The following is a 21,045-nucleotide window of genomic DNA, read 5'->3' as shown; positions in this document are numbered from 1 at the left end:
TTCACCCATATACTAGTTAGTACATAGTTCGTTTTGACGAAGTTTTTTATAAACAGTATAAGAAATGTTTTCAAAAGATTTCACTTTCATATGTAATAAAAAAAATGTTTTTAGTTTCTTAATACATACGAGTATTTTTGTCTCAGTTGAACTTATAATATGTGATTTTCTATTCTTATTATATTTATTTTCAGTTTATAGTATTTGGTATCAGTAAACACTGTTAAAAAAATTCCGGAAAATTTACGGTAATTGTTACTGGCATCCATGTTGCCAGTAACTATTACCGTAAAAATTAAATGTTACCGTAAAATTTTACGGTACAAAAACAAAAAATGATACTGTAATTTTTACGATACTTTTTACCATAAAAATCAAATGTTACCGTAAAATTTTACGGTACAAAAACAAAAAATGATACTGTAATTTTTACGATACTTTTTACCATAAAAATAAAATGTTACCGTAAAATTTTACGGTACAAAAACAAAAAATGATACTGTAAATTTTACGGTACTTTTTATTGTAGAAGCCTATTTTACTGTAATATATTACTATATATTTTTTTAAATGTACCGTAAATTTTACTGTAACATTAATGATTTTAAGAGTTTTCTACCGTAACATTTACAACATTTGTTGCGGTAACCTCTCCACGTATGGGGGTTTCTACTGTAAAATATATGGTATTTATTATGTAAGATTTTATAGTTACATTGACTAAATTAGTCCATTTTCTCAAATTCAATGATAAAAAGTAGCTTTTACAGAACTTGCCCCTTTATGGGCATCAACTGTAAAATATATGGTTCTTATTACTGAAGATTTTATAGTTACATTTACTGAAGTATAGTACATTTTATCACAGTTGCACTTTAAATATTTTGAACAGTAATTTCTATATAGTGTCTTATACTCTAAAATATACTGATAATTGTAAGATGAATGCACCGCAATCTCTAGGATTCTACAGCTTTTTTTACCTGAGCACTAGAACTTTAGCCATTTTTTCAATCAGCAAAATATTTACAACAATTACTTATCAAAATGCAGTACATACATATGTACTTTTTTTTTATATCAATTCATGCAAAGGCATGTAACAACTATGGCAATTGTATTTTATTCATGCAAACCTGGTGCATAACATAAAATTTTACAATATCATTTATCAGAAGATGTTATTATCTGGTTACATATACATCTGCACAAAACAAATTGACGCACTAAATTCATTTTTCATTCCCCAAAGAAATCCTCCCCCCACCCCGCAAAACATCACCTAATTCTTGGCAACTGGAAGAAATATATTACAAAAAATTATGTTAGAGCTTCTGTGGCTAAATATATATATATATATATATATATATATATATATAATAGTAATAATATATGTTAACTTCTAATGACAACACAGACCAAAAGTGTGAACTTTATATTGAACCTTTATTTGATTATACACATAGTGAATCATAGATGCAAAAATATTTAATGTTTTACAGGTCGATCATTGACTTCTTTCCTTTCTTTGGTCTTTTTTTTTTTTTTTTTTTGAGTTTCGGTTTTTTTTGAGTACCTAGAAATATAAAAGCAAAACATTCATTATGCATATAGAATACAAGCAAAGATAAAATTACCCCCCCCCCCCCGATTGAGTCGCAACTGAAGAATCAAGAGGGAAAATTGAAAATAATTTTAAAAGCCTTATATTATTCAAAATAAATATCAAGTATTTTATTTGCTTTTAAATAGAAACTGTCAACAGATAAAAATTTTAAATCATTGCGTTTTATTTCCTTGTCGGCCAACAATGAATTCGGTTATCATTCACGTGAATAAAGGATTAGCCATTAATAAAATATGCTTTAAAAAAACGTTACAATTAAAATTCTATGAAACATGGAAGTTCCAAACACATTCTATCAGATTCGGGGAAAAAATTCACTTTATTTTGATATTAAATTTTTAACTATGTTTACACTGCGAAAATTGCAAAAAAACTCTTAGAGTTTTTTAATTAATATCTTTATTAATTAATGTCATTCAAAGATGCAACCAAGCTAAGAACACTCTCAATCAGTTCTCCTTTTGAGCTATTTATTTTATTTTTTTTTTCAAAATCGGTCCATCTGTTTAGGCGCTAGAGTGCCACAGACAGACGCGTCAAACTTATAACCCCCTTCCTTTGTGTGTCGGAGGTTAAAAATAATATTTCATAAGTAGATATATACAATATAATACAGCATTTTGCAACTGTTTTTAACACACGGACGGGCAAAAACCTTGGAAACCGGTGAGGTTTTTCTTCTTTCTTGTGTAAAAAAGGTGAAAAATTGATCATTAAAAACTATGGAAACATTTTAAAGACTAGAGCAGTTTTTTTCTTCTTTTCGACATAGACAAAAAAAAAAAAAAAAAAAAAACTTACGAGAGTTGTCACAAAAAATATTTTAATGTAAAAATGAGTATTATACATATGTAATTTGAGAAAAACAAATACAGAACAAAAATTAGTCCTGAAATTTATCATCCCCCCCCCCCTCCACATTTTACAGGATGCTCATTATTTGGCAGTTTTTCTTTCTCACATGGGTAAGCAAAGATCTCTGAGGAACAGTCAATTATTTTGTGGACCGGTGCCGGTCCTCTCAAGGTTTGCCGATATATATCAGTCTATACATATGATATATATCCAATATTTTTTTTGAAAATATCATGATATTTTGATATTTTTGATATTTATTTTTTCAACTACGGTATTTTCAATATAAAAAGTATGTTAATCATAGTAATTGCGTTTATTCATTTTTAAAAATAACCAAAAAGTTATTTACTATATTTTATAATGTATAATACATCATTAATATAACAAAGTCATATAATATTCCTTTTTTACTTGTGTTTTATATTCATAAAATTATTTTTAATGTAGCAGTTTTAATTCATATTAAAAGTGCCTAATTAAATGTTAAACATTGCTCAGAAAAAAAGAAAATGTCCTATGACTCTGCACCAACTAATGCATATTACTTATTTTTGAATCGTATAACTGTAAAAGTAGCTAACAGAAGAAAAATGATTAAAACAGCTAATGCGAATTTAACTCCATTAAAATTGATAGAAATGTAAGCTGAAATATTAGATATAAATAATGAAAGAAACATTAATTTTAAGTCCACATATTGTAATTATAATATAAGAAATTAAAGAGTGATTTGAGGATGCATTTACTACTTTGAAGACTTAAGTTTGTGCTAATTGAAAATATCGGACAAATATCAAAATATCGGATATTTTTGATATTTTCGAAAACATGACTTTTTCGAACCCTGGGTCCTCTGCACTAGCAGTTGAGAATCTTTGATATAATGCACTCAAAGATTCTCCAGGAGAGAAATGACACATTCAGGTAAAATATGCCAATTGATCAAATACTTGTAGTCGCCCGACCTTGCAGTCTACCTCAAAAAAAAAAAAAAAATATGTCAACTGACGTGTGTTCAACAATCAAGCCTGAACTAAAGAAAAATAATATAAAATCTCCTCGGCAGATCGCAGAAAAACAACAAAAAGGAAATTTTTTTAAATCCCTCGATTATGAGAAAAGATCCCCCCCCCCGCCCCCTTTAAAACAAAAGTAATAATTTTATCTTTACACAGTCGAGAAAAAAAATGGCAACATATCTCTCTTCAATGATCTTATTCATGTTAATTAAAAATGAGCTCACGGCAGACGTTAAACTTCCAATTTATAATTGATTTTCCCTTACTTAAAAATACTTGAGAGCTGCACCTAATATTCAGTTGGTATTCGGTATACTGAAATTTGGCAGACAAACCAAATAGTATTTATTCAGTTCGAACGAATACTTCAATATTCTGCAACCGAATAATAAACAGATTTAAATGTTTGACTGTTGGTAAACAAACTTTATTTTATACATTTGAATGAACGTCACAATACAGTACTGCAGTTCAAAATTAATTCAGATTGCTTTTTGTTAATGTTATCGCATTCAGAGTGATTTTAAAGTAAGAGTAAACACTATCTAAATTTTGTTGCTTTTCATTCTCTTTAATCTGACTACTACATTAGCCATATTACAATCTCATTTAAATATGACAGTAACCAATATATATATATATATATATATATATATATATATATATATATATATATATATATATATATATATATATATATATATATATATATATATACTACACTTCAACTATTATTTTTTTATATAATTATACATTGCTAAAAGAAAATACTTGGGTAAGAAATTTTGTAGTACTTTAACTTTCTAAAATGTTGCACCATATGAAACATCAAATTGTTCAAAAAGAGTAAATAAAATTAACCACTGTAATCAAAGTTTAATAAATCCTTTGTACTGAGAGAAAAAAATCTGTCAATGTTTGAGTTTCATTCCTCAATTTTAATGATGATATAATTTATCAGTTACCAAAAAGATAAACAGAACAGAAAACCACTTGAAAAAGTTAATTTGTAAGGATGTTTTAAGTAACTTCAGATTGTATTTGTACTTAAGGTATATGTAAGATTCTTTATTCATCACGTAACATGTTGTCATGGTTATCAGTTCATGAATCATATATCAAGAGTCCACTTACACAGAATTACAGATCAACATAAATCAAATTTTAGCCATTAACAACATTTTTTTTGTTGGATGAGTTACATTAAATTAATAATACTTAATGTAGATGAATTTACTACATAAAAAATGCATTTACATTTCCCAAAATAGATTAATATTTTATATTTTAAATTGGCGTTAATTTCAAATTTTATTGTTAAAACTTTTTAAATACTAAATATTCGGTTGAATCTTCGGTTTGAATTTTAACCAAATGTTCAGTATTCTTTATTCGGAAAAATATGGTATTCGATGCATCTCTACTTATAAACCTTTCTCCTGGTGATTTCATGGCCTCGGTGTTTTTGTATTCAGAAGGAAATAAATCTACTTCAGGGGAATTTTTTGTGGGTTTTTGTATGAGACTGAAATTGGGTAATAATTTCGGGTAGAGCCATTAGATGCCATTTTCAGGTCTTAAAAGTTAAAATTAGAACTCTTCGGTACTTTTTTAGCTTTTGAAAGCCACCCTACGTTACTTTTTTCTATTATATTGTGGAATGAAAGAAAAACAGTTAAGTATCCCTAATTAAAAACCACAACAGATTCTAATTAAGACTTGTTACCAAAATTCTCAGCTCTAGTGCATGATTGTTAAAGGGGGAAAAAAGAAACAAAGAACAGCACAATTATTGCATCAATCAGATTAAAAAATAAAAAAAAAACTTGCCTTTGAATAAACTCTAACGTAGAGCTTGCTGAAGTAGGATCCAAAAACCTTTATCTCACATACATGTTCCTCCATCAATGGATAGCATAAACGACTCTGCACTGCACATGTAATAAGATGTAAGAGATGAGTAAAAATATAGAATTAGATATGTACAAAATACTGAATATTCCAGGGGAATTTGACATCACTGGAGCATTGGGTTAAAATATCAACCAAATATTTGGTAGATTGAGTTAATAAAATTTGCTTTTATAAAAAGCTGCATGAATATTCATGTAACAATTTGTTCCAACCGGAATTTCTGAAAATATAACACTTGAATAGAAATAGGTCAGGGTAAAAACCTCCTTGAGTTAATATCCACTAGGGAAAAATGGAAAATTTTAATATTTTTGGTGCAAAATAATTAATTCAGGAATTTGCAATACTTATATTATAATTCCTTTTTGTTTTCTAATTAATTTTTTATGTGCAGCATATCCCCCATGAAAACACTAAATTTGATAACATAAAGTAAGATACTTTTATGATAATTTCATTTCCCTATGCACCTAAGTATTATTTACTGTTTCTCTTACTAGATCTGTTATGTTTATTCAAGATAGAAATAAATACCATTAGGGAGTAGGAAATGTTTGTTAAAATTTTAAAATGCTTTTATTTAATGGGTATGTGTATACAGTCAACTCTCAATAACTCAAAGTCCCAAGCAGGGGTGGTTACAGAAATTTTTGCAACGGGGTCAAGTTTCAATGACCAACATTGTCCCTCATACATAAAAAAAGTATCAGTTAAGCAGGGATGCCGACAAAATGGATGGCGCACACCCTCATGCTACGGAGATCCCACCCCAGATGAGATCAAAATCCTTTCACACACATATTATATATTATATATATCCCCTCCGCTAAATTTTTCAATGGCGCAAGCTGCGCCATGGATCAAATTTTCATCAAAATTCACATTTCTGCAGGCAAACATGCTGGTCATGTTACCGTAAGTTTGAATATCTCATCAAAAACAACCCTGTTGTAAAAATTTCCCCGCCAAGAAAACCTTTAACTTTTCCGCACAAAAAAGAAAACCTGCATCCTAAACCCAAAAACCCTCAGCCATAAAAAGTTATGATATCTAGTTTGCCCGCCAAGTATCTGCCAAACTATCATCCCCCCTCTTCTACTTTTTCATCACAGCTACTTCCATTAGAACTTCCTCCCACCTTCAACTCCTCAGAAATATGGATAGACCTTTTAAATTGTTTATCTTGTTTGGCGGGAAGCTTTTTGCTCACCAAGCAACCACTTCACTTTAAAAAGCTTCCCGCCAAACAAGATAAACAATTTAAAAGATCTATCCATATTTCTGAGGAGTTGAAGGTGGGAGGAGGTTCTAATGGAAGTAGCTGTGATGAAAAAGGAGAAGAGGGAGGATGATAGTTTGGCAGATACTTGGCGGGCAAACTAGATATCATAACTTTTTATGGCTGAGGGTTTTGGGGTTTAGGATGCAGGTTTTCTTTTTTGTGCGAAAAAGTTAAAGGTTTTCTTGGCGGGGAAATTTTTACAACAGGGTTGTTTTTGATGAGATATCACGTCTTTTTGCATTGATATTATTACTTTGTATTTTTAGAATTGAGAACTTCAAGTCAGAAAATTTTCAATTGAAACGCTGTTTTGTGTTTTTAAGGAACAATAATGGCTAGCCTAATTTTACGTCAAGTTATTTTCTGACTATTAAGATTCTATGTTCATTTTGCGAGAATTAGGCGGTTTAAATTTTATTGCAATCCTTGTATCCTCTCTGTTGCAAAGAACCACACACGTATTTCATATATTTTCAATTCATTATGTGTTTGTGAAAAATCCATTAATTTAGAAAATAAGCAAACCAATAAAAAAGTGCTATTTTTCGCTTTCAATTAAAAAGTTATATGTGCCGTATTCATATGCATACAGTTTCATATAATTTGTCACGTAAAATATTGTAATGGTTTAACCTCAGTTTCGCGCCGACATTTAAAATTTCTTCCCTCCATAAATATATCAAAACTGGAAAACAGGGGGAAGAAAATTTCGTATCGGCAAAACTTTGGGGGGGGGGGACAGCATTCTAATCTCATTCATTAATTTGTTTCTCTGCTTAAGTATAAACAAACATAGAATCTGAAAACAGAAAGCCCAATGAGCTAAGTCTGCGCGCATGCGCAGTCGCTGTGGTAAATTTGTGATATCCGCGATTTAACGTCTAATTGCAACTGCTGGATATGTTTTAGTCTTGATTGAATTTCATTTCCTAAGACAACTTTGGAATAACTGTTAGATCTGTTCTAACCTTGCAATTGCAGTCCGAGATAAACAAACCCTATGAGCTGAGAGTAAGTACATAAGAATTTAGGGAAAATTAGTGATTTTCAAACTTCTGTTACTCCGGCCCATGATGTCTCTGGGGGTTGAATTTTCGTATATGTACTCAATGGCCCCCCAAGAATATGTATACAAAAAATCATTACCGTAACCCCCCGGGGGGCTGTGACAGAATCCCGAGAAGGTACAATTGGGGGGGGGGAAACGAGGAGGGAAGGGGAGAGGGTCAAATGGCACATCAGTAGGGCACAAGGAATGTGTGTACGAAATTTCAGCTTGATTCATTTCTTCATCTGGGCTGTAACCCTGTCAAAGAAAGCGAAATCTTTTTTGAACAGCGATTTTATAACTTTAATATCTCCTCCCCCTGATGGTCCAGCTGATTGTATTTTGGTTTACGGTGTCAGGGACTACTAGAGATTGAGTGTACTAAAAATCAACTCTGGGGATCTTCATGGGGGTGAGATACAGAGGGGTGAAAAACCCAAAAAAAAAACCCCAACTTGTTCTGTCGTGTAATCTTGTTCTTGGTCGCTTTTATTTTCTTTCGTCTTTGGCGGTGGATTTGCTTCAGTTGGCTGCTGACGTTTGGTTTCCTTGGCGGGGCGGGACGCTCCCGCGTCCCGTGATATGACATTACAGCGATAAAATGGTTAGAAAAAGCACACACACGACATGTGGTTTGGTGGAAGAGTACTCTGTTAAATATTAAGCTCATTGGAGATGATTGTTCTTTTGAAAATGAACAAAGAACTCAAAATAGCGATAGCCACAGTCAATCCCTTGAATTATGACGCGCTGAGAAGAAATACCTTACAGAACCAAACAAAGCAAGGTTTACATTGATTCTATGTACATTTACTAGTTTTAGTTAAATAATAATAATTTTGAAATTCTTGTCTGAGGAGGGTCAGCTGACCCTTTGACCCTCCTCTGAATCCGCCCTTGGTCCCAAGGGACCGGCTAAAACGTTCGAGTTGTTGATAGTTCACGTTATATGGGTAGTTTCCACAACAGTCTCAAGAGTTAGGGAGTCGATGAAAGCTTCAAGATGAAGGTACACAGTAGCAAAAGATTACAGTAGCAAATAATATAAATAGTGCATGCTTGAAAACTGAAGAAATTACTTACCAAACTATTAAGCAGGGAGTTGCTCGTAAACTCGTTTTTTGCTTCAGCAACAGATGTTGCAAACTGAAAAGAAATTAAAAATATTCAGTACTTGCATTTCAATTAGACTGCTTGATAGATCCACTGCTATTTTAACATCCGATAGAATTGAAACAGAAGCATTGTCTAAACTTCAACCTAGTATAGCGACTTTCTTTTGAACCAAAAAACTGAAACACTTCTCTTTTGTGTTTCGAGATATGTTTCAAATAATGAAGGGGCAGTGGCGGATCCAGAGGCCTGTTTTGGGGGGGGGGCGATTTTATCCATGGGCAATTGGTCCACAAAAAATTTGGGGGGGGGGGTCATAGAAGTCACGGGAGGGGGGAGGGGGGCAGCGCCCTTATTTATTTATTTATTATTTTATTTTAAATTTTATAAAATTGGGCTATGGTATTTTTGTTGTTGGTTAAATGATCGTCTCAAAAAAAAAAAAAAAAAACCCTAGGGACACGACCTGAAATCTCGAGACAAATATCAACAGTAGATTTCCTTCTTTCGATTCAAAGCTCCAATTTAATCTTCATCAAAAAACGTGACAAACATTTAAAGTACCCTTATTAAGTCAATTCTTCTTTCTTTAAACACGTGAATCGATCAGCACCAGCATTTTCCAGTCGATCTATAACTTTGAAGTTAGAAAAACGGAGGGGCAGTGCCCCTTTGTTTTTGAAAAGGAGGGGCAGTTGCCCCCACGAGCCGCCTATGATTCCATCCCATCCGTTCTCACATGCGCTCAAAAGTATCGGACGCACAAAAGCTATTTCGTTGCGAAGATCATTCATGAGCTTTTAAATTGAGTCTTACAAATAAAGGAAATACATTCCCTTATATCGCCATTTTTTATATATTTTCTCTCATCCTATTACGGAATGAAAAAAAATACCATTCTAATGTAACGTGGGATTTTCAGAGATCGATATGACATGGATTTATGAGGCATTTCTATGAATCTCCTCGGTAATACATTTTTGAATAAAAATAATGTCTAATGATTGCAGAAAAAATGAAAACAAGCAACTACCAAAGTTCACTATAACTAGAAATAGCGGCAGTAAAAAACGCGAAACAAAAGTTTAAATAAAGATATATCGAAATAAATCTTGTAACAAAAATTGCTTTTATGATAGAACCAGAAGCAAATAAAGCGGTTAATTTTCGTTATACAAAACATAATTTTCCACTATTTAACCAGTATTAAAATAAATTTAGGATCAAAATAAAACGTTTTACTTTTGTTTGAATAAGATTTTACTAGGAAATGCGAAATACAAGAGACAGAAAAGATCTTTTAACAATTAAAAAAAAATTGATCTGTTAAAAAACCATATTCTGTTACAGCATTGTTAAATTACACTTAATCAGTGGCGTAGCAAACTTGGATGTCAACCGGGGTGGTAATCTGGGCTATCACCCCTCACCCCTCCCCATCAACCGAAGGCGAAAAAAAACCTTATTCAATGTTCGATGAAAGAAACGAAGTTCATACAATATTCAAAAACAAAACGAAATTGTGCCCCCCCCCCCCCCGAGAGGGATATCATCCGAAATAAACGTTTCCCTCGTATTGATACCAATGCATTTGAGAGATTATAAAACATATGCGAATTTCTGTTGGTATTTACATTTTTCCGGAACTCTTACATGCGTTTTGGGTGTCTCCGCCCCCCCCCCCCCCCCCGCCCCACTCCATATGAGTACCAGCCGCCTCAAATGCCCTTCTAGTGAGACCAATATGTTTGATAGAAAAAAAAATTTTTTTTTTCATGTTGGAAATAAAATTCAGAATTGAAACATCGAACTTTCTCATATTCATTTTAGTGTCACACTCTAGGGGGTGTCACTCGGCTTAGCCCCGCCCTGCAAAATAATTTTTAATATAAATTGAAATGTTGGGGAATTTTTTTTAGAATTGAAGCATTTAAATTTTTCAAAAAAAGTTGAAGATCAATTTCGGGTGCCACCTGGGGCAAACCCATCCGCGCCACCGTAGCAATGCTACTGACTTCATCAACTCACATTTATATATAAAATAATTAAATTTATCAAATAGATAAAGGAGAAAAAAACCCCGTATTTTCATATCAATCAACTAAAAAACCGCAAATTAAGGGAATATGTAATACCCCCCCCCCCCCCCGGAGCAAAAATAAAACTTATGTATGGCACCAGTTATAAATATGCAGGAATGATTACACCTTCGAACGATATAAAACAAACGCTGAGAAGGAAATACGCTTTCAATTTTTAACATTTATCATTTAAATTTTGAGCATAAATGAAAAAAATTTAATGTATAAATTTTGAATTTGAAAAAAAATTAGATTATTCTTCAGAAAGTGTTCAAACAAAAAGATTTATTTTGGTATGCAACCTAATAGTAAAAAAAAAAACCCCACGAAGTCTGTTGGGGGGGGGGCGATCGCCCCAATCGCCCCCCCTGTGGATCCGCCACTGTGAAGGGGCCATCAATTTCATACACCTCCTTACTTTACAGACCTCGGAAGTCGCAGAGGATCTGCACATATGCGTCTAGGGCGCAAGTTAGATAATATGTGGTCATAGTTTTTATTTGTCTTTTGTACATTAAACCCATTTAAAATTTCATAGTAACACAATTTTATAGTTGTTTCTGAAAATTGTTTTTCACAGAACATTAAAACTTTTTTTTGTGTGTGTTTGAAATGCAGGGGGAGGCGGGACACCACAAATTACCGCCCCGGGTGTCACCCGTGCCAGGTACACCACTGACATATAACTAATAATATTATGAATGTAAAATAGAAAAGAAATATCATATTACTACATTATATTGCTGATTTTTACACATAAATATAATACAGTAGAACTCCAACTATCTTGATCATTTGGCACCAGAGCCCAATTCGAATAATCAAAAATTTGGGACAAGTGTTTTTTACATTTTAGTACTGTATGCGCTATGTACATTCTGTACTGTAAATGAAAGTCATTGCTTGCTGAACATCTCCAAGTAAGCTGTTCGACCAGCTTCACTGATTGAATGATAATAGCGTATGTGGACTAAGTCATTATTTTGTGAATCACAGCAATTGAAATTTCCTTAATCTCTTTTCTCAAATTTTGAAGGCGATTCAGATAGTTGGAGTTTTAACTGTATGTTACTATTTGTTTGTAAAATTAATAACATGCATATGATTAATAGGACAGTCAACTCTCGATAACTCGAAGACCCAAGGGACCGGGTAAAACATTCGGAGTTATTGATAGTTCGAGTTATGGGAAGTTTCCACAACAGTCTCAAGAGCTTGGGACCCGATGAAAACTTTGAGATAAAGAAATGTTTGAGTTATCGAGATTTGACAGTATGTAATTTTTATAGTGCAAACATAATTCAAAAATATCAAAAAAGCATTTTCAAAATAAATATCAGACACATATTGTAGCTCCAGCAAACCGTTTATTAAACTGATAATTTAGAACCAATAAAATTTCACACAATTATTTCATCAATATGGCATATGTTACTGGCAAAGTATGAAATGCTGGTATTCTATAGGCAGGGAGTGTATGTTCATATGCCAAGGCACTGCGTGTAATTATGGACATTTTTAGGCAAACTATGAATGAAATGCGAGATACAAAAGGAGAGGGAAAAGAAATGTGTAGAAGCAGAAAACGCCTGCCAAAAGCATTGTATCCCAAATTTAATCTAAAAGAAAAGAATTGAATACAGTATACTTAATACCTCTCAGCTTTATTAAAGAATAACTTATTTTTTATCATAAGATAATGAATAGCAACTTCTTTTAATCATAAAAATAAAAATTCAATAAAAAACAAAATTCTCAACTTTAACCTAGATTTAACTCGCTCACTGATTATTACTTTTCAAAGCTTTTCTTGTTCTGTCTCACTCCATTTCGGAATGTTGTAAACAATGACTGAAAACTTTTACCCCTGCCCAGGTCTCTCATACATTAATTTCTAAAAGCCATGAGGGAGGAAGGGGGTCAACTGCCCTGGCGTGACCCCCCCCCCCCCATCTAATATATAAAAACAATTTAAAATACAAAAATCAAGTGAATACTCTGCATTAATAACGATAGTAAAAGAGAGATAAGAACAAAATTAACTGCATGCAACTTATAGAGGAAAAGCACATCTTAAGACATCTTTTTACACAGTCAAACAGTTTTTGCAAAATTTAATACGGAGTAAAAGTCATTAGCACTTACCTATTGTTCCTTTTGAAATTTTTTCATCTGTTTTTGACATACTACGTACTCGAAATATGCCGCCGCTTCGTTCCATGTGCTCCGTCCAGATCAATGGCGGAACTTCCGCCGGAAGTAGGTTTAGCTAGCGGCGTTTGTTACCATAAAAATTTCTTTAAGTTACCGTAATCATCGTTTCTTCGGTAGGCCACAGCAACCAATTGGCGCTGGGATCGCTTATTTCTCAGGTATTAGTTACCGTAAAGATCAGTGATACTGTAAGTCCGCCTTTTTACAGTAACAATTACCTGAAAATCTTCCTGAATTTTTAACAGTGAACTTCACCTTTTGGGGAGTAATTTTCTGTATTTTTAGGGTAAAATTATCTGTTTCCGTGTCAGTCAGAAAACATTTTTAATCTCAAGCAGTCTGTCGAGAAATCGTTCTTAAAATGATGTGTAAACCCTCAAGATTTCAAAATTGGAAAAAAAAAAAAAATGAGAAACTACGAAACAGGTAAAAAAAAAAGTTAATGTTCGACATTAAAAATGTCTTACTATTATTATAAATAGTAGCATAAATACTAGGGTTGAGCAAAAAACCAAAATTTTTATTTTTGAGTAGCTGTAATGCGGAAAGGTTACAAAAAGTTCGATGAATAATAAACCTAGCTGGTTGTTAATGGCAGTTTTTTTTATTAGTAACCCTTTATACATGCAATGAAACCAATTAGTCGTCAGTTTTTTTTTTTTTTTTTTTTTTTTTTTTTTTAATGTAAGGAGAATCAGTGAAAATAAAAGGAAAAAAAGAAACCTGTAGTCGGAATCGGAGTTGGCATGTTTTCTAACGACTACAACGTCGATTATTCGCTTTTTTGCCATAATTTATTATTTAAACAGCTCTATATTAGATCTCTGCCTAAAATATTTAAGTAAAATGTGCTCTATCCGGATAATCTAACCAGAGAAATAGCATATGCTAGAATAAGCAATTTAATAGCATTTCTACGCTTGCTCGCTCATCAGGGGGAATATCGTTGAATACAATCAAATCCATCTGTCTTCATTGAAACCAATGTTTAGTTGTTTTTTTTTAAAGAACTGATTTAACACGTAGGGGAAGGAGGAAAGAAAGAAACATACGCGTAAGGCAAGGAAAAAAGAAAGAAGTTTACGCGTAGGGGAAGGAGAGAAGAAAGAAACATAAATTTAATTATGAGATACCTTTTGCGAGTTGCTGATATAATGCATTAAATGAGGTGTTTTAATTTGAAGAAAGTCACTAAATAAACTTTAAAAAATCAAGTTTTGAATAAATTAAAGAAAGTTGTTGCATAAAAGAGAGAACTGCTTCAAGGGATTAGTTCTAATTAAAAAATTCTGGTTTTCCGACTTTTTTTTTTTACTGAAGACTAGATTTTTTGAAGACAAAATATGACGCAAGGAGAAAAGCATCTATTTCTCATTAAACAAAAAAATAAATTAGTTAATTAAAATAAAAAAATCTGGTTGAAGCGGCGTTAAGACTCGGTTAAGAGAGTGTCTATTGGTAGAGTATGAGTAACAGGATAGATAGTGAAAATTGATAGACATAAATTAAGAGCTCTTGCATTACGGATAGAGAAATTTATAAGAGTGATTCACGCTTTTCAGAAGAAATTCGCATCCGCGCGTCAGCTGTTTCTGTACAAAATACAGTTATGCCATGAGTAAGAAAAAGAAAATCCAACTACTTTAAAGCCGTATTTTTATTTTAGTCCAACCATAGATAACTGTAAATATGATTTTCAAAATACAATTTGCAAAAATACTGAAATGCTTGAAATTTTCGGTTGTAGTTTTATTTTGCATACATGATTTGAACTGCTCTACGGTGCTGGTCAAAATTATAGATTGGAAAAATCATCAACTCTTGGCTACATTTGGTAGAAGAGTATTGCAAATTTTATGGCTGGAAACTAATGGTAAATGAATCTTTTAAATTTAGTTTCAATAAAATTGCATTGGAAATTCGAATTCATTGAATGAAGTTTGAATTTTCCTATCCATGTGATATGGACAAAAGTTCAAAGACAGTTAGATTTGCATTTTCTGAAAAGAAAAATTTGCATGTTTTTCGCCTTGCACACGACACTACGTAACGATGTAAATACTTAGTAATCGATAGGGGGAGTCGAATTCTATTTTTTCAGTCATGCCGCTAGTTATTGAACTTTTAGAATTAGATAAAGGTAATGTAGTTGCTTTAAAAATGTTACCGCTTAAAACACGTCTAACTGTAACAAATCGGAATGGTCAGAGATCGGGAAATCGGTCATCTATAGCTTTCTCAAAAATTCCGAAAAATATGGATGGCGAAGAAGGATAGGCCATCTTCAGTTAATGTGTGAGTGAAAAAATTATAACACAATGAGCTAACTTCAAAAAAAAAAAAAAAAAAAAAAAAAACGGAAGATATCAATCTGAAATTCAAGTTAAAATGTGATGCTTGTAAACATTATTGTAACATTGCTTAACAAAAGAGAAAAAGGTTCGTTGTTGCCTCTTAAAGGTTCGCCCGTTTCTTAAAAAAGTTTATAAGAGACTGAGAGTGGATTTTCAAAAATGTATTATTGTAGGTAAAAAGTGGGACAGTGTAATATTTTGCGATGAGAAAAAGTTTAGTTTGGATAGACTAGATGGTTTTTTTTCTTCTATCACGGTTTCTGTAACGAAAAAAAAAAAAAAACGCAATGCGTACATTTGGAGCTGGCTCAATATTGGTCTGAGGAAAAACTACACTAATAGTTTTTGTACAGAGAAGAATGAATTCTGCGAGTTGCGTTGATGTATTAGGGGCCTATTGTTTTACCAAAAGCACATTTAGTTGCGGGTGGAGAAAGGCTGTTACACAGGATAATGTCTACTTACATGCTTTTCAAACTTCAAAATCATGACTTGATGCTAATTTCATGAACTTACTTGATTGACCGACTAAAGAGACATATCTAAATTCAATGAAAACTCTGAGAGACTCTCAAGCACACGAAGTATATGAAAATAGCATTCAATATCGAAACAAGTAAAAACTAACTTGCTCCGTCTAAAAAGCCAGGATAAAAAATTCAAAGAACGTTCCTTAACTTCCATGACGTCAAGTGAAAAGTTATTCAATATTAGCGTGTTTCAGCGCAAAATATTCGATGTAGGGTAGACCGACCAGTGAATGAACAGTTAAGACCAATTTCATTTTTAAAAAATCCTAGTAATTTTAAATTCTATGCTATACAAATCGTAATAGTTAAAACATTTTAATTGATCTATGTAAATATCTCTAAAAAATCGCGGGAACTTAAATGGTACCACTTCCGACTTTTTTAGGTGTTTAAAGAAAAAATGGCACAATGACCCAGTGAATGAACACCTCGAACCAGTAAATGAACACAAATTGGTCCAGTGAATGAACATGATAAATTTTGATTCAAAAAGAAACGAAGTTTCTTTGAGATCTATCTATCTATCTATATAACTATCTATATCTATTTTATCTATTTATCTATCTATTTATATAACTATCTATATCTATCTATCTATATCTATCTTTTTATATCTCTATCCATCTATCAATATACCTTTCTACCTATTTTTCTATCTACACATCTCTCGGTCTATCTCTATGTCTATTCACCTATTTATCAATGTACTTATCTATCTATCTATATACTTATCTATCGATTTATCTATCAAATAATCTATCTTTCCAATTTATCAATCTATGTATATATCTATCTATCTATATACTTATCTATCGATTTATCTATCAAATAATATATCTTTCCACTTATCAATCTATGTATATATCTATCTATCTATATACTTATCTATATATCTATTTACTTATTTATCTACTTACCTACTTATCTATCTACTTATCTACTTATCTATCTATTTATCTATCTGTCTATCTACCTATTTATCTGTCTGTACATCTAAATATCTACCAATCTATTTTCCTAATCAATCTATTTATCCATCTATCTACCTGCTTTTTTACCTGTCTATCTATCTACCTATCTCTCTATCTCCCTATCAATATATCTACCTATCTATATCTATCCACCTATTCATATTTATCGGTCTATCTACCTGTCTATATATCTACTATCCATCTCTATATCAGTCTCTCTACCTAGTTATCTATCTCTACATTAGTCTCTATCTACCTATCTATCTATTAACCACTACCTATCTATTTTTCTATCAATAAATCTATCGATCTATCTATCTACCTACCTATTCTATCTCTATATTTATCTACCTATATATCTATTTAAATCTTATTTTTTATATATCTATCTCTATATCTTCCTCTATCTATTTATCTATCTATATACAAACATACATACATACATATCTACCTATCTATTCTCTCTCTTTGTATATATATATTTCTATTTCTCCATCTCTCTATCTACTTGTCTATCTATCAAGAGAGATAAAGATATAGAAAGATAGTTGTAGGTAGGTAGGTTAATATGCAGATACAGATAGAGATATAGATAGATAAAAGATATAACTCAATAAAAAGTGCATTGTTAGCAAAGACAAAAATAAAGAAATTATAAAATATATACTGAAATACATAAATAAATAAGCATATAAAACTATCTGCATTACAAAAAAGTACAAAAATGAAAATATCTCAAAAAAACTCCAAATTTCTATTTAAATCAAAAGAAATTTTGCCATTGTTCATTCACTGGGTTTTCGCAATTTTTCGTACCCTGTGACTGAACACCCCTCTACCTGAAAATCTATGCATTCTGCATTGACTGAAACAATTTAAATCCATAGCCTAAATATGTATACTTAATTTTTCTTTCGTAGAATTTAAAAATAAAATTTATCGATAAAAATAATATGTATCAAAATAATTGCTAGCACGAAACCAGCCTTATTATTTTGAAAGAGAGAAAGAACGATTCACGGCAGTAAAAATTTCAAATTTTTTCCAGGAAAAAAATACGTATCCAAAGTAACCAATCAGGTGTCGGATAGCTTATAATATCAATAAAGAACGCTTTTGTAGTGAATTTATTCAGAAAAAAAATTTTGGAAGTTTTTTTTTTTCTTTTTTTGTTTTAAATGACGCGCTGTTCATTCACTGGGTGGTGTTCACTCACTGGTCGGTCTACCCTACTTATAATTTGGCAGAGTACAAAGAAAATCTTTAAATTAATTATGGCGAAACATTTATAGTTTGTATTTTTCAAATCTTTTACACTCTACAATGAGTTCTAGCACGAAAAGATCTTTTTATGTATGCTTCCACTAAATTACTTCAGAGAAAAAGTATTTTATGTGCAGTTCTCTGTTGTCCTTATAATTTTGCCCACCACTGTAGTAGTTCTAAAACCGTCTGTTTTGCATAAGAAAGTGCTCTGACAAACTAAACGAAGTGCAAAACTCTTTTGAAAGGTTATGAAAATAATATTAAAGAAAATTTGAAGAATATGCTTGGATTTAATAACAAATTCCTTTAGTGTTATTTTTTATCAAGGTTTTGCACTTCTTTTTAGAATTTATGTATTTTATTCATGTTTTTTAGGATTAAAATACCACAAATACTAATATTTTAATAAGTTTTTTTTTTTTAAAGTTCATTTGTCTACTTTAGTTTCCTCTTGACTTCTGTCGATTATTGGAATTTTTTATGCGCGAAGACTTTGCTATTTCTATTGCAAAAATCAATTTGACTCATTGAAGGAAAAAATTCCTTGTATGACAAAACAACTACACGTTAATTTTATTGGAAATAAGTGACCAATAGCATTGAACTTGTTAATGTGAACTGTCGGCGCAAGGTAATTTCTGTGAAACTCAGTACGTTTTCAAAAAAAAAAAAGTTTAAAAGTTTGAAGTGTTTACTTTATTTGAATGAATTACCACTTAGAAAGTTAATGGTGGTTGTCGATGGGCCAACTACTGGACCTAATTCTTAAAGGACCTATTGGAAAACTCTTACAATCTTGCCAAGATTTGCCAGTCATGAACTTTCAGAAAATAGAAAGTGTTTTACCAGAAATTGATGTCAAAGAATTGAGTACAGATCAAAAATAATTATGGGATATGTCTAAAACTGTAATGTCTGGCAAATGTTCAGAGAGGAACCCTGGAAACATCTCCCACGCAAGATAGCTCACGATGAGAAACAGTGTCTTGAGGTTATACATCGCAACAAATGATCCATGTTCAGAGTTAACCAAATTAACAGAATTTATAACAAAGGTGTATGCACCCTGCTGGTTTACAATCAAATCTGAGTATATAATTATTCATGCATCTAAGAATTTTTTGAAAATCATAAATTGCAGCAAATATTTGTATACAGATCTTAGGAATGTTGTCCATTCAACATTGCAAAGAAATGCTTTCATGGCTCATCCAGAGCATCTTCTTATAGGAATGCTGTTCGACCAACGTAAATACATTAGATTGCTTGCACACAAGAAGATTAAAAAAGCACGTCAAACTAAGCAAACTGAGGTACGAGTCTTTAAACGCCCTAAAGTTAACTTTGAAGCTGAAGATTAGGTGGATTTAATTAATTGGCAATCTACAGCAATTACGGAACCACCCCTCGTTACTGATATAAGCATTGCAGAGCTGGAATTGATTACTGAAACTGGCCTTAGTGACTGAAAAGAGTTAATGATTCCATCGCACACACAAGCAGTACAGAGAATTGTTAAAGAGGTTACGGAAGCTTCAAAACGCGTACACGGCTCAAAGGAAAGGGACGACTTTATACGGTCAAGGCTCATAGATAGAAAAAAACTTCAAAAATTTAAAACAAAAAGCCATTTTAAATCGACTACTATGGGTTAATATGAACTGTTAAAGAGGCTTAAGTAAGATTATTTAGTTTAATTGGAGGAAAATCATTTCTTTAAATTCTGATAAATCTATTCTGAAAAAGGGTTTGACATATTTTTTAAATTAATTAATTATTAGTTCCTTAAATATTTTATTTTATTTTTTAATTTTCCGAAATATTTTATTTTTATAAGTTTGTAAGCAATGATAGCTTGATATAAAATCATTTGTTTCAGGCTGAAAAAGCCTCCAGCAAAACTCACGCATCCTTTTAGAGCTGTTTGAAAACAGTAGTATGAAAAAAGCTTGATATTATATGATAATACATATAGTATTCTACACATGTGTTGGTGTTTCGTTTCTTGTACTTAATTCTTGTAACTTCGTACTTCTATGTAATAAAATGAAAACAATATTTCCAAGATTATTTCATAACCTATATTTATTTTTTTAAACTTCACATAACTAATCTTACAATGTAACCAGAAAATAAATTCAAATATTTTTTATCTATAAAACATAAAGAAATAAATCAAAAATCCTTTATAAGCAAAAAATTTTAAAACCAACGTTTGCAAAAAAAAAAACAATTCTTTAAAGCTAGTACATTTACATTGAAAATTCTAATTTGAACTTTAAAATATCCTTAGTTTTGCATACTACGCGGGAACCTAAATCCCGCATGAGAGCAAAACCTTTTATTTGACGATAATTCCCGGCTTTATTACTCACAATTTTCAACCTGAAAAAGGTTTAGCATTTTTTCTGTTATTTAAAAAAAAATCAGAAAAAAGTTTTTTTTTTTCTTGAAGAAAATTATAAACTTTAGGCCTCTTGCGGGACATCTAAATATTTTTTGATTTGAATGAAGTTTTATGTGTAGTATGTGGGTCGGTAGGGGCAACTTTTTATCAACAGGCCAAATTGAATTTCGAAAAAAAGTTTTTTTCGATACACCCTAATGAACGCCTGCATTATTAGCATAGAAAAACAAAATCAAAGGACGGACGTCATTCAACTCTGAAGTGAAAACAAGTAGTAAGCAATTCATGATTGCTAAAAACAAATCATTGCGGTGCCACTCATAACTCCTCACTAGCTCATCAAAAATAAAAAAAAAAATGA

General features: G+C 31.7%; 1 protein-coding gene and 1 long non-coding RNA gene across 3 annotated transcripts in view; one reads left to right on the top strand and one right to left on the bottom strand.

Moving 5' to 3' along the window:
* LOC129218072 (uncharacterized) overlaps window positions 1–21,045 on the top strand; it is a 208,165-nt gene that overhangs the window by 72,117 nt on the left and 115,003 nt on the right. The gene's annotated exons all lie outside the window — the stretch shown is intronic.
* Window positions 5,346–13,187, bottom strand: LOC129218074 (uncharacterized). Its single transcript, XR_008580282.1, has 3 exons — window positions 13,088–13,187; window positions 8,832–8,894; window positions 5,346–5,435 (listed from the first exon to the last, which is right to left on the bottom strand). It is a non-coding gene; the product is annotated as an uncharacterized LOC129218074 (long non-coding RNA).

Source organism: Uloborus diversus, chromosome 3 (genome assembly GCF_026930045.1).
Source record: "Uloborus diversus isolate 005 chromosome 3, Udiv.v.3.1, whole genome shotgun sequence".
In the NCBI taxonomy this organism is placed as follows: Eukaryota; Metazoa; Arthropoda; class Arachnida; order Araneae; family Uloboridae; genus Uloborus; species Uloborus diversus.
The sequence above is the reverse complement of the archived record's forward strand: the minus strand, read 5'-3'. Positions and strand labels throughout refer to the sequence as shown.